This window comes from Dermacentor variabilis, chromosome 10 (assembly GCF_050947875.1).
Source record: "Dermacentor variabilis isolate Ectoservices chromosome 10, ASM5094787v1, whole genome shotgun sequence".
NCBI lineage: Eukaryota > Metazoa > Arthropoda > Arachnida > Ixodida > Ixodidae > Dermacentor > Dermacentor variabilis.
The window spans coordinates 99630590-99652012 of NC_134577.1; the positions used below are offsets into that span (position 1 = coordinate 99630590).

Here is a 21423-nt window from a genome sequence, read left to right on the forward strand (position 1 = left end):
TTCCATCAGTTTCAGGCTGAACATTGTTTTACTTCAAGTGCATTCTACTTGTATGTTGCTTATTTCTTTGTCTGTTGTGCTGCATCTGATTAAATCACATAAAAGCCTTTCTCTTTCTCTTTTCAGGGCTACTAACAGGGCTATAGAGAACACCGCCTGTCAGGCTACATACCATATTTACTCAGTCTTAATGTGCACCCTTGGTTTTAGCATGCATAAAATCTCGCAATTAAAAAGATAGACTTTCACACTCTTCTTTATAAAGCTCACCTGTCAAACGTCTAATTTGCTCATAGCAGTACACCTACTGAAGTCTTGGGACCACCAGAGGCAGGAATGTATTTCAGTTCCTCCATGTTTGTTTTGAGGGAAGTGATTTCGATATAATAAAGCTGAGGGTGAACGTGGCCCACCTTAAAGCGCCTCTAGAGAGAAACAATAAATTAACAGTGTAGATACTCTATTTTTGTTAATTTCGCAATAATAGGATGTAGATTAGAAGAAAGCATCAATGTAAAAGTTCCATTCTTTCAATGTTGCACTGAAACCTAAGCGTCAGTAGGTCAGGGGTACTTCATGGATTTAGATGTGGTTTTTTATTTGTAATTGGGCCATACTGGCTCAGTAAAAGTTTCCAAAACTCTCCAATGTTCAGCTTGTTTAGAGCACAATATAGTCAGTTTTTAATGACAAACGCTTGCCTATGTTCTAGCAGATGCCATCAAAATCCATAACGTCACAGTGGGCAGGTGCGGGAACTTCAGCACAGTGGCGCCATCTGCCTTTTGTTCTTTGCACCTTTTCTGGCTTGGCAATCCTCTTCTTGTGGTCAGAGTGCCATTTCTGGTATTGTAGAAGGTTAAATAGAAGGTACTAATACAGGTTAAATCGTTTATTTTTTTTATTTTCCCTCTAAAAGCTGTTTCAATGTTTGTTCAGAGTGCTCAAGCAATGGCTCTTTTTCTCAGACATTGAAGCAGTGGGCAGAATAAACCAACACAGAATTAAAAAAAAGGAAGACTGACTCTGCTGCAGCCTAAACGTTTCAATATGCAAGCTTTTCGTGATGCTACATTAGAGTTTATTCAATACAAGCGGAAACATAGCAAAATAAAACGAGTCATCATGCTGTAAAGCCCTTGGTGACGGTGTACTATTAACATAGCATCGGTTTCGTACTCAATAATAATGCCTGTGTCACCTTGAGTTGACATCTTCCCAAAAAGGTGCGCCTTTAAATTAAGGAAACATGGTGAAGCTTAGAAATTTTACTTCCACAGAGCTGGCTGTTCAGTGTTTCCAGTCTGGCTGAAGTGTCTGTAAATTATTGCAAAAGTGTGTATGTTTGCAGGGTATAAATGAACTGTGTAAACCTAATCAATAACTTTGTGATACATTCTAGAAATTGTGTTCTTGTGCATCATCTTTAGCATAGTTCACCATCTTGTTGCAAGGCTGCAAAGGTGTACATCTTCACAAGCATTTGGGAAAATTATAAGCCTGTCATTTAAATGGGAGTTGGTTTCATAGAATTGATACTAACAGTTGCTGTTTGTTTTCAAAATCTGCCATTTTTAGTGTTTGCCATTGTTGAAATGTTGCAAAAAGTGTAGCCCTCCGCAAGCTATCGATTAATGAAGTGAGCCTTTCATTTGGGAGAGTTGGTTCCATAGAACTGATAACATATTGTAGCACTCTTCAACAAAGGACAGTACACAGACTAGTTTATTGTGGATGAACTTGTGCCCAGAAACTATACAATTAAGTTAAATGCTCTTGCACAATTTGCAAGGGGGAGTTCACGAAATCTTTCTGACAGACAGCCACATCTCTTCATGGAACAGACTTCTCAAGTGCCCCTGTAATCAGGAGACATGCTGCGACTTCTCATTATGCAAGGCACTCAGGTGCCATCTCGTACACTTACACAACGCACTCACTGTCACAAGATGCACAATGTGTTGCCGACGCTTCTCTAACGGCAACACAATGAGGCGTTTGGGAGGGTGCCACGGTAGAATCCTCGCAGCTTGAGATTGTGGAGAGCTCTTTGCGGCAATATTAACATACATTCTAAAAAGTGCTGTTTGTTTTAGAAATGCATAATTTTTGGTAGAGTATTTCACCATCTTATGTAAGATTGCAAAGGCGTAAAGTTTCGCAGGCTATAGATAAAATGAGCAAGCCTTAAGTGAGAAAGTTGTCTTCATGAAATTGCTGATACATTGTGAACATTTCTTTCTTTGTTCTTGAAATGTATAATTTTTTTTTTCTATATAATCTTGCTGCCCATTTCACTTGCAATGCTAGTACTTTGCTGCCTGTTTACACTCTATTGCAATGCTTGTTTGCTGCCATTGTTTTATCACTTTGTTGTGCGCATGCATTCTTTTCAATTATGCACATTTCTTTCCAGCCTATTGTTTTAGCAAAGTGTACATCTGCATTTTATAATTTGTTCCCCACCTGCAGCCTATTTTTGTTTTCCAGGCATGAAGTGAACAGTAACCATGCAGACTCGTGTGAAGGCCGAACTCGCAACTTGGCAGCCCAAAATGTGGGGGGAAAATTTTCCAGCAGGGAAGCAATCGCCTTTAGTGCCCCAAGGCCACGCACACATCAGGAAATTTTGTCTCGCTGCACACTTCCGCATGCCACTACAAGATGTTGAGAGCCATCTAGCAGTGGCCCTTCGATGGGATTGAACCAAATGGTTCGGTCCCATGTAAGGGCCGCTCCTCATCAAAATTGTGAAAAAAAATTTGCGGCCCTTACATGAGTCTGCACGATATGAAAGTTGAAGCTTTCATTTGTGTTAAATAGCATTAATTTTTCTTTACCTTGCGTTGTGAGCCATGAAACTACAACAAAGTACTTCCTGTCGAATGTTTAAGAGCACAAGCGTGCCAAGGACAAGACAAGTAGGCTACACAAATGGTGCTGACTTTCAATTTTAACTCATGAAGATCAAAGTCGGTTCCCGTTCGTGATGCGTCCTCGCCTTGCCCCTCATCTGTTCCGTGTGGTTAAATGTTAACATGATCCAGAACAAACTAGCCCATAGACAATCCATAACAAAGTATTTCCTGCATGAAACTATTTGCTGTACAGGTGGTGGTAGATAGTGCTGTAACTCAAATGATTTTGTTGTTGGTTGTGTTGCACAAATTTTGACTAGTTGTTCCCTTCCATCCTGCACACAGCCGTTGACCAATGCACAGTAGCATTCATTCACAAGGGACATTTATTGAACTCTGAAAAACTCCAACTTCAACTTGCTGTTTCATTGATAAGAGAATGTTTCTTGGTCGTTTGAACTCCTAAAATATTTTTCCTTTTTTTCTTTTCAGGCTATTGAGCTCGACAATACAGCATGACAAGTGCGAGAGAAATTTCACGATGGTGCTTTTTTGGCTGGAAAGTCTTGCCTACTGTTCTGTGCCAGTGTCGAGGTGTTTATGTACAAAAGAGTGGTCATTTGTTATGACAGGCTGGCTTCAGTGGGGCATGCTGTTAAGCTTTAAGGATGTGACAACTGCCCCTCCTCACTTTCACACCTTTCTGAGTTGCGCCTTAAGTAGGGCCCCTTAGCAGGCCCCATTGCAGATTTTGGTTATACAGTGGAGGTTTTAGAGTGCAGGTTAGGGAGAATTTTACCACAAGAATTTTTCTAATTTCTTGCTTGTTAGAGGAGATATAAGAAACTGAAATGTCCCACATCCACGTTGTGAGGAGGCAAACTTTAGTGCCAATGTAGACCCTCTCTTCTGCCTTGCCCGGCGTCCATAAGCAGCATTTCATACTTGGGAACAGTGCGAAATGACTGGACAAGAATAGACGAGACTGGGTGCGACATATGACAACACCATGCCCTTGTTGGCTATTATTGTCTTTTCGTGCTGTTGCCAAGTATTCTCATATTATACTGCACCATTTCCCTGTCGTTTCCCATATGGAAGCTGAGGGACCGTGTGACATTTACATGACTGGTCCTCCCTTTATTTCTTTTCTTCTTATCCTCTGTTTCCTGCATAGCACACTTGGAATGGCAGTATTGCGCTTTCTGCATTGGACAATTTACGAAGGTCATGTGCTATTATCATTGACTTTGCCGCTACATAAAACTTACGTGGAGGCAACTTCTTACATGAAGGCATTTGTGTGTGTGACCCTGACTCTCTCGCTGGAAGCTGGGCTCCCTTGAGAGGAAGGGTGTGCAGTCTTTTGTTCAAAATTTCATCTGTTTTTGTGCCATGCAGCTCTTTGTAGACACTGGTGCCAGCACATGATTTACGCACCACGCTTATCTGTTTGCAAAGCCCAAACCTAGTCAGAGGCCTTTAACTTAAAAACAATTGAACCTGCGAACTTTACAACTTGGGAAACACTACAGTTGTACCCAAAAAATACTAAAGACTGTTTGAGTAACCCAAAATGTTCACTGCAATTAAAAATTTGCGGGCTTGGCCCTGAAGGGATCATGTGAACGCGCTCTCTGCTCAATTGTCACAGCGAAAATGATCTACACCAGAAATGTTTTTTAAAAGCACTCATGAAATATTTACGTACTGATGGCCGAAATTTCAGTTGCCACTACACATTGGTTGTACAGGTTGATGCCAATGCATGTGGGTAGGACCGTGTAACCGACGAGTCTAAAAAGTCTGGCTATGAAGAAATTGGTCAGCAGCTGTAGCACTTATATTCTTTCAAAACAAGTTTTTCCTGTAAGCTAAGCCCAAATAAAGGTACTAAAATACTGGTCTCAATAGAACAGCAGTGAACAAGCTCTAAAAATTTGGCATTTCGCGATGAAATCTTACAACTTGGCAGGTGTGAGCAACACATTTCAAGACACTTTTTCAGTCCACATTTTTTTTTTTTAACTGTTGCCAGGCACAAGATTTGTAGCAACAGGTATTGCTTTGAGTAATAGTTGGCTTCAATTCTGCAGTTATGTGCCCCCTATAGTTGTTAATTAAAATGTAAATTAGTGGCATTCGCTAATACAAGGAGGTTGCCCTTGAACGTGACGGCGAAACGCCGGCAGTGAAACGGCCTGAAGTTCCACTCGTCCTTTGCCACCGACTAGCTCACATTCTGCATTAGAGAGTGTCATCGTGTCTCTTTTCCGCTGGCATGCACTTGGCTGCGGCTGAAAGTAAAGTGGCTACAATACTTACATTGCTGACTATTGCTCATTTTGATGTCTGTCGCTGCTACGAAATCATCACAGAGACATTCGGTATATGATGCAGCATTAAATTTATGATGCTCGATATTGTTGGGGACGCCAGTAAAAGTGGCTATGCAATGCTGTAATTAAGATTCTGTGAAATGCCTCTGAGCCATGAAAAATTGGACCTGTAAATGATTTGTCTTACTACACAAGTAAACTTTGGGTATTTGCTGTGACGCAAAATTCGTTGCTCATGAATTTTTCACAACGTTCTGAACGAAGTGAAATTGCCAAAACCCTATCTTGCAAAATGTTATCCTCGAATTATTATCAGGTTTCAGCATGAAATGAACGCATGAAGATAGGTATAGCACCCTTCTGTAACCAAATTTCTTTTTTTCTTTCAAATATTGGTATCAAATTTGCATTCATGTGGGGTTGCCAATTCTCGAGTGAAACAAAGTCGATACCGTGGGGTGGGAGTGGGTGGAGAGGCAGCTAGCAACAATTGACCCTGTCAGTCGGTGCCAAGAGCCGGCAGTCTGTAAGTGTGACAAAGATTCACAGTTTTCGCCAACAAGTCAACAAACACAGGCAGAGGTAATGTGAACAGTTGGGGCATACAGCAGTACTCGAATCACAACGAAGACGAAACTGCCTTTAAGTTTATTGTAATGCAACCGAAAAATGTGCATCCGAGCTGTCTGCTGTTAATGAAAATTTGGTTTATTCATTCTTATTCAGCGAGAGAAATAATGCAAAAATCAAGACATTTAACTGTCCCACCTGGGTAAAGTCTGAACTGTTCTCCTAAAGTAAGGACGGTTGGCAGTGCTAGCTTGAATATGTGTACGCACGAGTTTGTCTTGATGCACTGCGTCCTGACATTTTTGCTTCTGTATTTTGCTTACGTTGTTCAATTGTTTTTCGTTTATTGTTTCCCTGAAGTCTGTAGTATTGTTATTGTTTTCTGTATAGTGTGTGAGTACCAGAATTGAAAGTTTTGCGTTGTTTAGTATTGTTTTTCACTCTGTTGGAAGGGCTGCATCTATTCATATGTATTGCTCTCTGCAGTTATGTTGCAGAATGCTGATGACTGCGGGACGTCTGCATATCCGAGGCCAACACCAGATGAACGGGAACAGTTCATGGACGAGTTGCAAGTCACGGGGAAAGCAGAATACTTTTGCACAGCCAAGAAGAACACACTCGAAGCATTTGTTCAGGAAGGCGAGCCTGGAGAAATGGGAGTACCTCAGGAAGTGTCAATTGAGGACTTCTTATGTCTGGAAATTAAGGAAGGACCCCTTGTGCCTGTTAGGAAAACTAAGCCTCGAGGAAAAAAAGTCAACAGAAAAGGCGCTTGTTGGTTACGCTGTGATGTGTGTCAGTATACCACAAGATGGCCAAGTAATCACAAGAAACACATGCGAACCCACCAACAGAAGCGCTTCAAGTGTGACGTTTGTCCGGGGACATTTTCGACGGAGAATGAGGATTATTTCAAGGCTCACATGTCGGTTCATACTGGCGTGAAGCCGTTCAAGTGCAGCAAGTGCTCGTACGCATCGACGAGGAAGCATCTCATAGAAAAGCATGAGTCGGAACACCACATTGAACTGAGCATCATCTATGTTGAGTGAACATGGCATTCAACTAACGAATGGGTGGGAGAGGAGGGCAGGACACTCGGCTTCCCCAAGAGCCATTGAGCTGGGGAATGGTCACCTTGAGATACAACATCCAAGGCCAGTCATGCAAATTTGCAACGTCCTTTAATAATTCATGTTTTTTACATCATTTAATTGAGTTCCCCCAGCGTGCCATTACCTGCATTTGTAATTTGTTTCCTTGTTTCCAAGACAGTACTGTTGCTTTCGGTGCACTATGTCCTTTTGTAAAATATTTTGTAATATGTTTTTTAGGAGAGGGAAGGGGAATTGAGGGCTGTTAAAGCTATCTGTAAAGCATGCATGCATTCTGTCTTTTCTTTTATATTAATTTTTTCCTGAAAATAATTTTTCTTTTTTTTTTCTTATAAAGATGAAATATTCTTTTATGCCTTCTGCTAGCCTCTTGCATATGTAGTATGCTACTTCCTTCTTTTTTCCGAACATGGTGTGTCATCGTTAGTGCCATTACTTTTATTTTTTGCATGTTAGTAAACTGCATTGCTGTGTATCCCTCCATTATGCAATTCCTTTTGGTGCCCATAAGGTATTTAAATGAATAAACTTGTCCTTTTTGATTATGCATTTCAGTTTTTCATGAACATAATGTCTACCTCTGTGAGTAATCAAATTGCGCTACTATCTACCTCTGCGAGATGCAAAATTGTGCTATCTGCTACGGAGGCATTTTTAAAAAAAGTTTGTCGGTCTTCCCAAAATCGCCCTGGGTTCACATCCCTCCCCCATAACTATTTGTAAATTAAAACATTATTTCTTACGTATATGTAATTATGTCTCGCCAAATTTTGCCCCACGCCCAAACAATAATCCTGGGTGTGCTAATGTATCAGATCCAAGCAAGAATTTATGTCGGGCCGTGCAAGGTAAAACATTGGCCAGTAGCTGGCACAACAAAAGGCTGATGTCAATGCCCACGCACTTAGCCCTAGCTATCTTGTCATGCTTGGCCCAGCCTATCCTTGATTGGCCACTGTACGTCTCACTAAAGTTGGGGCATCACGGAAATGTTCTTGTCCAGTTCCTGCATGAAAGAGACATTTAAAATTTTAAATACATGCACTTTGCACAAGAAAAAACAAGAACCTTCAGCAATCAAATGCTGCTTCTGCACAAACTATGTTATGTACTAGAACTTGTTTGCCATGCCCTCGTGACTTTCGTTTTCATTATTCCTACAGAGCTCAAAGTCGTGCTAGCGATCTTAGCTGTGCCGCCAGGCCCATGCAGAAGAATGCTCGCCATGCTCCGCCCATCATTGCTATCAGCTTTGGAATCGGCATGGACTTGAAACACGGAGAAAAAAAACTTGGGAGCGAGCATGACGTCAGCCAACCTGCCTTTGCAACACAACCTCCTCTGGCCCCGTCACTGCTTTCACTCACCAAATGCACACATCATGCATTGAATTCTGGCAACAGCACGCTGTCCAGGGCTCAGTTTGTAGCTCTGAGTGCTGGTACAAACATAAAGGCGGTTGCAAATTAGCAGTCGTGAATACAGCAACAAGCTTGCCTCACTCTGTCTTCGAAAAATATGTGTTCCCCTCGCATCCAGGTAAACTTATGTGGCTTGTCTTGTCAAACTCTGAAAGTGTTCTGTATTGAAAACACTGTATGCTGTAGCATCATAGGAAGCTTCTAGAAGACGTTCAGCTGCGGAAACTCGTGACAAAGCCTCTAAAAAAATAGCGAGGCTACTGGGTTAAGATGGACCGCAAGAAAGCAGCAGTTAAAACTGAAGAGAACATTCTTACCTGTGCAAGTGCATGTAAAAAGAGATATTTCAATCAAATCTCAACTTGGCGACTTGACAATGACAACTGGAACCTGACATAAAATTTATAATTTTTCCAGGATGCCAAGGCATATTGGTTCACTGACAGAATTGAATGCGTCTGGATTGCATAAAAGGAGCCTTATTGACCGCTTATCGGGGCAATTTTTTGGGAACCCTTGGGCATTCAGGACTCCAGTGTAGCTACGGAACCTCAGAAAAATCTTGCTGCCACACCAGCTAAAACAAAATATACACTAGAAGAACAATTAACCTATAGCACAATCAATCGACAAGATGCTGTGGGGACAGAGTTCATGGTAGGCTCGTACAACACGTTCAAGAATCTGGCATTTACAGTGTTACAATAAAACTTGGGGCTAGTTGGCTCGTAATGCTTAGGAAATAGATACTGCACAAAAACCAGACAAGGGCAAAAGATGGTAACACAAGGGGGTCATGCATGCTTGTCCGTTTTGCGTTTATTAGTGTTGCACTTGTGACTGTTGCTACCCTCTCATGCCTTTATGTGCTATCCATGTAGTGTCTTTTTTTCTAAGCATTACAATGTTACATTCAGTGAAATGCAGCTCACTAATGCAGCTCGCACATCGCAGCTAAGACTGGGTTTGCGATATGTCCACAGTAATGTAATGTGGTACAAGAAGGCTGCACAGTTCATGGACCATAGTAGTCGTAATGCCTGGCCTCATTATAAGTGTCGGTGAGATCATCTTAACAGGCGCTGTACTCGGAGAACGAGTTGCACGTAACACTGAAGGCTTCAGGTCTTATCGGCATAACTAGTGATGGCTGTAATGTAACATTAAGGTATCCGATCTGTTTGGTGCAGCATCTGAAATCAAGCGCTACGTGGCGAAGTGGGGTACAGTGCCTCTGCTTCACCCACACACACAACTTGTCTTTGGCGAAGCCCCCAAGACTTCAAGCTGTCACAAATGCTGCTAGCATTATGAAGGAGGTGATTTCTTTCTTCACTGCCTCACCAAAATGAAGTACTAGTGCCAAAGATGCACTAGTAGAGGATTCTTGTTGGTTAACTTGGGAGCCTTTGCGGGACTAGGTGGGTTGAGTGGCATGACAGCATTATCCGGTTTTGATGTTACTTTGCAGCGTGTGAAAAGCTCTTTGTGTTATTGCCTACCAAAGAGAGATACAGAGCTCTGCGAAAGCAAAGACACCTTGTGCTACATTCAGTGATGGCAAGTTCCTGGTAGCAGTTGTTTGCTTGGCAGACTTGGTGGTGCTTACTCACCCTTTGAGGCACCTCTTTCAGAAGTAGTGCACTGACATCCACAAGGGCTAGAAGGGTGTTGCCATACACTGCACCTTTCCTGCCGACAAAGGAGTGAACACCTAAGAACTATTTTCGCAGTTCAACAAGCAAGCCACCTACCTGGTAGATGAACTGGAAACTGAAGTGCAGCTCCAAGTATAAATAAGAGGCAAACACACAGATTCAACTTCCCAACGTTAGATGCAGGAAGTTACTACGGGTTATCAGTGTATGCTCAATTGTGCAGTTAGGTGCTAAGCAGATAAAAACAAAATTTACACTAAAAGCACAAGTTCCTGCAAACTATTCCTTTCTGTGCTCTCTCGCTTTGCCACAAATGAGGACAACGCAAAGCCTGTGGCAACTACTGCTGAGCAATATGCAAGCTCATGGGAACCAGCATCACAATAATAAAAGTGTCGCAATAATAAAATGAACTCAGGCTCAACTGCAAACGAGAAAGAAGATCACAGAAAGATGGAGGCTTGAAGTGACGAACAGTGGTAGAACAAACAATGTTGCTGAAGCCACTGTTTTCACAAGGGGTCCTGCCTTTACAGGGCAAGTCGCTCCACCAATACAAGCCAAAGACAAGTCCCCTTGTTGAAACATTGACTCCAGTGGCATTGATTGTTCTACCAGCGTTTATCACTGCAAGCTGAACCATGGTCATCACGAGAGAAATGAAACGGGGTAGACTGGGAAGTTTCTACTTCTGCCATTGAAGCACTCAAGCCTGACATGCACGGTCTCCCTTTCTATCAATTTATCTCTGCAAATACTAGCCTCTCCTCCTGCAAGTATCAGCAGTGCCAAGTGGTTGTTCTCTACTGTCTGAGTTGGCCATGTTAAACACCTGTAGGGGCCATTTGTGCTGACACTCGAAAAGGTAGCTATCATTTTGCAAAACAAAGCTCATCACTGAAATTTTGAAATTAAAGCCTTGTGCCCCATTGTCTGCGAGCAGAGCAAATTTACTATCTTCAAAGCCTTTACTGTACCACCCAGAAATTCAGCAAGGCAAAAACATGTTTGGACGTACCCTGAGATTTGTGCAAGAAAGCCAGAAACTTGTATCATCAAAATATGGGCTCTCTTCCAGAAGGCCTAAGTCACATGTGAGGAGGAAGACGTGTTTTTCCTCAGTCTCAGAAACCACACATTAATGTGGCTGGTCAGTATGCATGCTAAGCAGTGCTTCATGGTGGTATAGTGGCATTGCACATTGAATAGACTAGATTTAATTCCAAACTTCCTAAGAGCACTCTCTTGACATGCAGCATTTAAATTGCTCAATGAAACTAAAGCCATTGACTTCAGCGCCGTGACTTTCATTTAGCCAAGTGCATAGCCATCCTGTTTCTGTTAAGTTCTTGCCTGGCTACACTTGGAAAAAGTGATGAACAGAGGCAAAAATAAACGAAGCTACGCAGCATGACAGGCAGGTGTGGCAGCTTGTTTATCTGACACCTTCAGCACATCCATGTAACATCTCGATGAGAGCATGCACGGAGCCTTCTACTGCACAATTCTCCTCCGCTTGCCTCCCCTCTGCTGCGTGCCTGTGTAATGCTTCTTCTTTGTTAGCACTAAATAATGACACTGCAGTTGTAGACAAGGTAAGAAGTGAAAATGAGGTACACATAAGAAAAGAATGGCGCCCATTTGACCACAAAATGTGTCATCATCATAATGCATGTCACATGTCGGTGTGTAGAATGCTGTATTATCGTATTGAATTCTTTACTAGTTATGTGCAGCTGAGAGAAAGCCTAATTGCCTTTACCTTTTTTGTGGACGAGCGTGCACAACATTGCCAGAGAGTATCATTGTGTGTCGGTGCCAAATTTCAATGCCACCCATATACGATGTCAGGGAGTTGGAGTTGCCACGACATTAGATGGGCAGCATTGGCGGGCAAGTCGGAACTCCTGTGCACCTTTCTCTGCTGATGCGACTACATATTTTGTGTACATGTATTCACAGGCTGTATGTAACGAAACAACTGTGAAAGTGACAGTTTCAGAGACATTTCACACTTCATGCAAAGTGTTTGTTGAAGGTCAGTTCAAATAATGTTTGTTTGTTGTAGGTCAGTTCAAAGAAATTATGGTACCACAGAAAGTGACGGAGTGACGCGTTGCCTTCACACTCGTGGAGGCACTCGTCCATAACATTTGAGGAGACTGATATATCTGGTGATTGCATGATGGTATGATCTGGGTTTGCAAAGAAAGGCTCGGAAAACGTCTGGCCTGAACAGCAATCTAAATATCCACTAAGAAACGTCAACTCAAGCCTTGTTGTATGTGACAGATTTATTTGTTCAAATACCTTGCATACCTCAAAAGGCATTGCATAACGAAGGGATGAAGAGTAATGCAGATGACCAACATATAAAAATTAAGCATGATCGTACTAAATATGAGACGCTACATCGAAAAAAGAAGGACGCTTTAACATAAAGCATATGTGAGGCCAGCAACAGGTGTAAATAAAATTTGTTTAAACGTAGGACAAACAAGTGCATTCAGTGCAACAGAAGCTATATTAAGAACAACATGAAATAAAAGATGAAAGTATGGAGGCTTCATGCATAGTTGAATTATTAACATGTTATGCAAGAAGCACAAGAAAACGAAAAGAGGACAGGACAGCTCAACTATCGAAAGAATGAAAGAGAAAAAAGTGTTACTAATATAAAGTGCAGAGGCCTGACACCCTTCCTCCCCTGCCTGTTTGGCCGGCCTTTTTCTGTTGTCACAGATCACCACGTTTCATGTTGGCTATCCTAGCTGGGCTTTGCACTGTCCTGTGCTCTTTTCTTTTCCTTGTGCATCCTGCGCAGCACGTTAATAATCCAAGTATAAACCAGCTAGTCCACAAGAAAGTACTATTTAATGCATAGCATTACACCCAACATTCACCCCCCTCCCGACTCCCAAAGAAAAGACAAAGAAAATTTACTTGTCATAAATCAACAAACCAACACAAAGCAGTCAAAACAAGGGAATAATACTGGGAATCATACCAGCAAACAAAGGAAAAATTCTGGTAAATGCAAAACTAGAAAAACTGAATTGCACTGCGTTATAAAAAGAAAGGCGCCTGATTAAAAGACGTCGGAGCTTTTTGTGGCAAGCCTCGGAGGCTATGGTCTCAAGAATGCATAGGTCGGCAAAATAAGCTGACACTCCCTCGCTCTGACTCATCCATATTTTTGCAGGCTATATACTCGCTCACTCGCGCGCACTCGCATTGTTACTCACACCCCCTCATACTTGCTAACACACTTGCATTCATGCTCACTTCCGCTCACACTTACTGGCAGCCACTCTCACCTACCACCAATCACTGGCACTGACACATACGTGCTCAAGTCCAGGGCATAATTTTTGCAGCACGAAGCACTCACAAGTTTGACCAACTGGCCAACTCAGACCAACTCACCACAATGCTATTCTTATACTACATCCACTCACACTCGCCAACAGTCACTCATGTTCATGCTCAAGCAGTGACCGTTGCCAACACTTGTTCATACAGACATCAAGGCACTCATTCCTGTCCACATTCATGTCCACTGAAACTCGCCAATGCACACTACCGTTCAGACTCGTACCCACTGACACCTGTCATCGCTCACTAACGCTCTATGTCACAACAGTGAAATTAGTGTGAAGTGATGCATGAGTCACTGTACTGGTGAAAGAGTATGCCGACCTATTCAGCAATGTTACTCTGCTAGCAAATGGCTTATGAGGAAGCTAAAAAGTTCCGTATGAGTGTCCTGGCATAGGTGATCATGAATAGGCACAGCCTGATCCCTATGTACCCTGAGCAGTGGCGTAGCTAGGTCGTCTGGCACCCGGGGCCCTTAGCTCTTCTGTCACCCCCCCCCCCACCCCCGGGTGTAGTCGAGGAAGGCGAGGATATAGACAATTTTCGAGTGTCTTCATATGTATATGACTCCCCCCCTACTGGCCCCGTGCACCTGGTGCCCACGGCCCCTCCCCCCCCCCCTTTGTTATGCCACTCACTCTGCGCAATCTTTTTCTGTTCATAACTTGGGGAGTTTGTCTGTTTGCACATGTGGAAGTTGATCACGGTGCTCATTGTTACTGATCACTTAAGGGTGTGCGGGGGGGGAGGGGTGTGTATTGAACATTGGTTTAGACACAGAGCAGGGCTCAAATGGCAAGGCTGAAGGGAGACACGTCTGCTTAGCATAGGCCATTTCATCCCTACAATGGTCAACACCGAGGTGCAGTGTAGATAACTAGAACATAGTACACTTTATAAATAAGGAACATTGTGGATGCAATACAGTAACATATGCACGATATATGTACATAGTTAGACAGGCAAGAAAAGAAACTTGTACAGAGTTCGTACAGGACATCCCAATGAAAATTCGAGGGGTAAATCAACAATTTCAGGGATGCCCAAGGCCAAAATTCAAGGAAGGGGAAAACAAACCTTATTCATGCATACACTGGAAAATAGTAAAATCTCCTTCTTATCTCAGCTGCAATTTCTTGCAGCCAAGCAGCTACTGAGTTGGACACATAGGTCAGTTGATGGCTAGTAGTCTAAGGCTTCAACCAAAGATACTTGTCGGGTTAAAGCTGAATTGCTGAAACTTATGTTCCACCATGCATTTACAAAGTCTGGGGCTTTAAGACTGGAGCGATGATGGTTGCACTGTGAACCAACTAAACCAATTAACAAAAAAAAAACAGTGATAATGCTTGGTCGCTTGATCTGGCTTTGTCTGACTCCATAGTGGCAATCCTGGAGGATGGTGGCAATGGTAATTTTAAGGATTTTGGCCGGACTCATCTCCCTGTTAATGTTGATTCTAATGCAATGTGCATTGAAGCAGTGTAGGGACACATCGTATTGCCAACACCAAAAATGTCATGTACGAGTCGTGCATGCAATAAGGATCCTGTCTGGCGCTTCCCACGAAACATGCTGTGCCATCTACCAGCATTGCCATCAAGTCCACATGTGGTGTGTGTGTGAATACATTGTCTTTTGAATAATATATATGATGCAGGCTCGATTCCGCTCAGTACCACAGAAATGCTTAAAAATTTTTTTTGGCTTTAAAGAATAGTGCCTTCCCAGTGCCACATGCTCACATGGCCAGTGCCACATGCATAATGAGCCAAAGTGGCAACATAGAGGGTCATTGAACCCAAGTTGGTACGATGGTCAGTTTTGAACTTGGTTCTCTCAAAACAGCAGCCGAATGCTCTACCAATTAGACCGTGGACTACCCAGTGACATAAGTTGGTGCGAAAACAGAGGGAAAGAGAGATGGATAGATCTGAATTTGAATTTTTATCAGACAAAGTAAGGTCAAACAAGAAAAATGTCGAGAAGCATCTGGATCCTTAGCATCATGCTAGTAAGGGTCCATGCAAAAATAGAAGCAGCAATACATGCTTAAGCATACAGGAAGGAGGCACCTTTATACATCAGATTAGCACACAAAAGAAGAGTTAATTGCATTAACTAATAAGTTCTTTGCAATAATGTTTAAGCATCACAAGAAAAGATATATGTTGCTTTAGCAGAACAGGAAGATTGTTCCATGGAGAACAACCAACACTGGAAAGCCATCTTTTCCTGTGCACATTTTTTACTAGTGGCTTCAAAGAGTTACTACATTCTTAGCCTCTTGTTTCGAAATGACAGGGCATAAAAACTGAGCAGTGAAAGGGGACATTGTTAGTTAACGAGATATATACACGATCATTGTAGTGTTGTAATTTATTAGCAGCTGTAGGGACATGATTTCGTATTTTAGAAAAGAGGGGTTTAGTAGAGGTCGCATAATTTGAGTTTGACATATAATGGGTTGCACGTTTTTGCAGGACTACAAGTGGTTTTATGTAAGAATCGTGTGTATGACTCCAAGATTCTGTACAATAAGATGGTTGACAATGAGATAGGGCAAAACAGATTGTTCTCAATGTTGCTACATCAATGAAATGGGAACATTTGAAAACCGTAAAGCAGACTGTGCCAAGCTTTTTGCACAGACAGTCAATATGTATTTTGCAGTTGAAGTGATGATCTAATACAACACCTAAATATATTAGGTTACTGACTCTTTTTATAGGTTCTCCTTCAGCCTGAGGCACACAAAAGTTCAGTGATATGGATCTTTATGGGAACAATGAATCACCATATATTTTGCCTTTTTAATGTCTAGGAGCAGTTTACTGGCATGAAACCAATCACAATTTAGCTTCATTTTTTTTGTTAGCTGCACGGAAAGTGTTGTCCGTGGACCGATGTGCACGAATGAGAGCAGTGTCATTTACATACATGACAGGAGTGAAAATATATGTAGCATTAATGGAAGGTCATTTGCGTACAATGAAAATAAAATAGGTCCCAACACTGATCCTTGGGGACACCTAAGGTCAGTGGGAAAAAAATCTGAATTGGTATTGAAAAACCAAACTGTTTGTTGTCCGTCCGTAAGGTAGCTTCGAAAAAATTTAAGGGATCCTCCACTGAAGCTATAACATACTAATTTCTTAAGTGGTATGTATACCGTGATGAACAGTATTGAAAGCTTTTTTAACACCAGTTGAGGGAAAATGCACGTTGTGTTGAAATTGCACAGAACTATGCGGTCGATTGATATTGGTGAAGGAGCAATGACCCCGGTGGGACTCGTAATAGGACTCGTAATGAAAACCATAAGAGCTAATAAGGAGAAAGTATTCATTGCTGTGATTTTTTAGTAAGTCAACGTGAATAGACCAACACCACTGCCTCGAGCACAAGACTGCGGAGGCATAGAAAAGAATGAATAGCCTGGGATATCTTGAACTTCGCCTGGTTTCAGCCAAGTCTCAGAAACAGCTATGAAATCATACAGAGAAGAATTAACAGTTAGGAAGGAGCAAAAGAGAGCAAAGAAGGAGTGAACTATCCACGTTGCACTGCATCGGCATGCAACTAGAGTTACTGTTGTTGCTATCTAGCAGTAATTGACACATAGCCATCACTGCGAAAGTTAGCAGGTCTTCAGCAGATCTTCCTCAGTTTGAATGTATAGAACACTAGAATTGTCTGCTTACCTACCAACAATTTTTCCATTTGCCACCCATAGTTGGGCACCGGAAGGTGCGTGAAGTATCCTATAAGAATGCCAATCGCATTAACGAGCCTTTTGCTGGTGGCTGTGGACACGACATATATCATCGCTTTGCGGCACTCTGAAAAGAAAATATCTGTGATCATTTCCCGATAGACAGTGCATGTCCATGGCATAGCGCCGATGCAGAGTTCGTTTCTTGAATGTTCGAAAATTGCCCACGACCACAGTTTTCAAGGAATTCAAGAAACACATTTGATTTGAAGGAGATCTAAGGGCCCTTAAATCGATTTTTCAATTTCAAAGATTTTCAAGGACGTGTACAAACCCTGCTTACATAGGAAAAGAAAAATAGGTGCTATCACTTCTAACGTCTTTGATTGCGCTGCCTCCAGAATCAGCTCACTGTATTTTGCATCGACATCAAGAATAAATGCCATTGAGTATGTTGCATAATGCTATCACCTTACAACCCGCACTGTGGTTAGCGACAAAGCATAATCAGGCAAGCGAAATAGCCAGCAACTATAAAGCAAGGCTTTAAAGAAACACAAAAGACAAGAAGGATTTCACCTGTATTACTAAAATAATAATCTAAAATACCAAAACAAAGCCACTCCCACCATGAGGTGAGGCTTGGTAAGACGGGAATAGCAAAAAACGGGTTGCAATGCTGCCTTGAAGTTCCAACACCATCTCACAATGATGTCATAGATTTTGATGGCATCTGCTGGGGCTTAATTTATTGTTTACAGGTAAAAGTGGTTTGCACGTAGGATTACAGGAAATAAAGTAAATTCAGGAAATTGAACTTTTGCCATTCGTTTTCTGCTTTTCTAATCAAACTATCATTGCAAAGTTAATGAAAATAGAGTTTTCAGATGATTTAAAGTTTCACTTTTGTGTCCCTTTAAATGAATAATTATACTTTGACATCTATACCAGCCCATTAAGGCTTTTCAAGAGAAGTTGTCTGTGGCACATGGAGTAGCTCCAATTGTTCAGGTGGGATTACTTGAAGAGTCACAAATAAGTTTTGGCACTAATGAGACTGCTGGGCTCATCTCCCAGAATTGTCTGCTGAATTTCCAGCAGCCGTGGCTGTAAGGGTAGGCTTAACAAAATATTTTGCCTGGACCGTATTAGTATGGATTACAACACAGTCTGTAAAAATTGGGGTCACGAGGAGACGCTTGTCAGTGTCGAAAGAAATTGTTTTTAATATGCTGACCTGATATGTGGTCATGGCCACGAAAGCATTGTTGCAACTCTTAAGGACAATGTGTGCTGTGGCAGTATGTAATGATTGTGACTGACTGTGATCATGCGCGCGTGCCTCTCGGTCTAGCTTTCTTTCCTTTGTACATTTCCGCTTCCCCATCCCCTATGTGTGGTAGCAAACTGGATTTTTTGTTCTGGTTAACGCCCCTGCATTTCTTCTTTTACTTTTACCTTTCTCTCCCGCTCTCTTGCTAAAGCTGCGTCTCATTGTGCTTGAGTGACAAGTGCACTGCTGTCTGCAGTGCGCTAGACCCCTCATCGAGGCTCCCTTGCTTTCTGCCTCAGATTGTGATGATTGATGTAGACCAGCCAGAGTCATTGGTTTCTTCAAGAGTTATGGGACAGGTTTGCTGGAGGTCCATAAAAAATTTACTCGCCATCCTGGCATTGTGAAAGTGGATGTTCCAGCTAAGCTATTACAAAACCACCATTACGTACAACTGTTGAGAGGCATATGCAATGCTTAATTTCTGGTTCGGATGCTTGTTTTGAGTTTGTTCTTCATTGAAATGTATACTGTTCTGTGCGTTGTATGGGTGATTCCAATGAATGTATGCACTATTCGCTTCACTTTGCTGAGCACTTGTAGCCTCTGCCTAGTAGGGGTATGAGCCATTGCTGATGATGATAGATGCTTGTCTTGAGCTTGTTATTTATTGAAACATATGCTGTTCTGTACTTTGTATGTATGAGTCCAATGAAGCTATGCACTGTTCGCTTCACTTTGCGGAGTGCATGTAGCCTTTGCATTACAAGGGAGACGAGCCATTGCATTTTTGCTTGCTTAGGGGGCATGACCTGATGATGGTTTCTCTGCTCACAGACGGACACAAAAAATGCCGACCACCGAGAGGCTGACAGCTTCGCTGTAAAAGTTCTGGTTCTGGGGAGCACAACTCGTGACAGTTCCACTGAAGAATCAAAATCATGTTTTAAGGTAGCAAGTTCATCATAACTGCCATTTAGTAGGTAGAGGAGTAAGCTGACTGGGAGTTTGAAGGGTAGCACTAAGGATGCTAGGCAGCACCATTATCGTTGTAGACACAGTGACGTGTACCCCCTGTGAGATGTCTAACATGTGGAAGTATTTGCTGATTTATCACTTGCCCAATCTGTTGTGTATTTTTTTTTTGCAAGTTGCTCCTGCAGTATGAGAATTAACTCTTCCATGATGGTCTCAGTGAGTGATGCTTTCAACTTTGGCAGTATCCCCACAGTTTGGGCTGGTTGCAAGCTCTGGATTTGGTCTCTCTTAGCTTGAAAAATTTAGATGAATGCATTTGCTGACTTTGAATTCCAAGGAAGTATTTGTGGGAAAAAAGGGCACCAAGGCAGTCCTCGAAAGCTGAACCTATTTCTATCCAGTTTGAGCATGTTCCTTAATTTAAAAGTTCTATTTTGGCCTGTTTGTGGCCTCTACATGTGAAATTTGTTGCCATGTGTACACCTCTATAATTCACACATGAAGGCATAGTTATAGAATAGTAATGTTCATTCTTTACAGAACCACACATCATATTTTGTTGTGGCAAAGTTTGGACCCATGCCTTCACTGTGGCCGATACAGTGACACATAGTGATGATGACAGGTTGTGGTTTATATAGATGGAGCCCCGTTATGGACACTTTGGACGGGAATTGCGCGTAAAAGTGATGGTAGTTTGAAAGCGATGAGTGCTGTGTTTGTTTTTTCATTTCGTTGACAGCAAATAATTTCCGAAGTTCAGCAAGATTATCTTCGCAAGCTCAGCTGAAGGGTTAAAAAAAAACAACAAGAAAAAATGATGGGGTTTTATGTGCCAAAACCCCGATCCGATTATGCGGATGTTGTAGTGGGGAACTCCAGAAATTTGGACCATGTGGGGTTGTTTAACATGCACCTAAATCTAAGTACGTGGGTGTTTTCGCATTTCGCCCCCATTGAAATGTGGCTGCCATGGCCAGAATTCAATCCCACAACCTCGTGCTTAGCAGCCCAACACTGTAGCCACTAAGCAACTACTTTTTTTTTCTTTATTGCCGGCTTTGAGCTACACAAACAATACAGACAAAGGAAAAACATGTCAACAAGGATTTTGCTGCCACGACATATCAAAATTTTTTCAATGCTGTAAACTTATCTAGCATGTCAATCCATGTTGGTTGTTCAGGGAGTGCCCGATGGACATCCCTGAACCGTACTACAGATTCAATGAAGTGATCACATGTAGGTCGCGAATGGACATCAGCATTGTTGAACTGCGTTCTAGTTTCCCACAAACTGTGGAGGCCTAGGAGCATTATAGCGTCATACGCAAAAGCGTCCGTTTCTACGGGGAAGAATCTTATTGCATGTGGATCTAAAGGTAACTCTTTCTTTAAAGTCCTTTGTAGCACATCCCAGAAAAAGATGGGATCCCAGCAATCTAGAAACGCATGCTCTATCGTTTCAGGTTTCCTGCATAAGAAGCAGTTTATGGACCACGGGACAAAAATACCCCTGTTATGCATCCATGTTTTAACTGATAAGGTGTTAGTGTGTAGTTTAAAGAAAAAAATTTTTACCGAAGGGGGTACTGGCATTCTTTCCTGAACACTTGGGGCTCTTCTGAGCACCCACACGTGGAGAAAAAAAAAAAACTAAATATGAGAGGCCGTGACGTTGCATTTTTACTTATTATTTATTTATTTAAATATATTGCCAATCCCAAGAGGGGATTATTGCAGGGAGGGAAAGAAACGTACAATACAAAAGATACAAATCGAAGAGTGAGTACACAGGTGGACTAATTTCTTGTGGAGTGGTGAAAGTATTACAATGTTGTTGTTCATGGAGAACATGCAATATTAGTCATCAAGAGTACATCATCAATATGCAGAAATACAAGGGGTGGTACAAAGTGTATTAGGTTATATATTTTTTTGTGCATTATACAATTTTTACAGAGAAGAGAATTATTTAAGGAAACTATGAACAGTTAACAATCTTTTTATTGGTATTTGCAACACGATGGAATAAGGTGGACAAGTCATGTCTGCGAGGCATGTAGGTGAATCTCACAAGATTGTAAAAAGGCTTCTAGTGATGGACTGAGGATAA

At 42.0% G+C, this 21423-nt stretch overlaps 1 long non-coding RNA gene across 1 annotated transcript; it reads left to right on the forward strand.

Moving 5' to 3' along the window:
• Positions 1–902: 902 nt before the first annotated feature.
• Positions 903–7434, forward strand: LOC142560851 (uncharacterized). The gene is made up of 2 exons (XR_012823447.1): positions 903–3452; positions 6254–7434. It is a non-coding gene; the product is annotated as an uncharacterized LOC142560851 (long non-coding RNA).
• The last annotated feature ends 13989 nt before the right edge of the window (positions 7435–21423 follow it).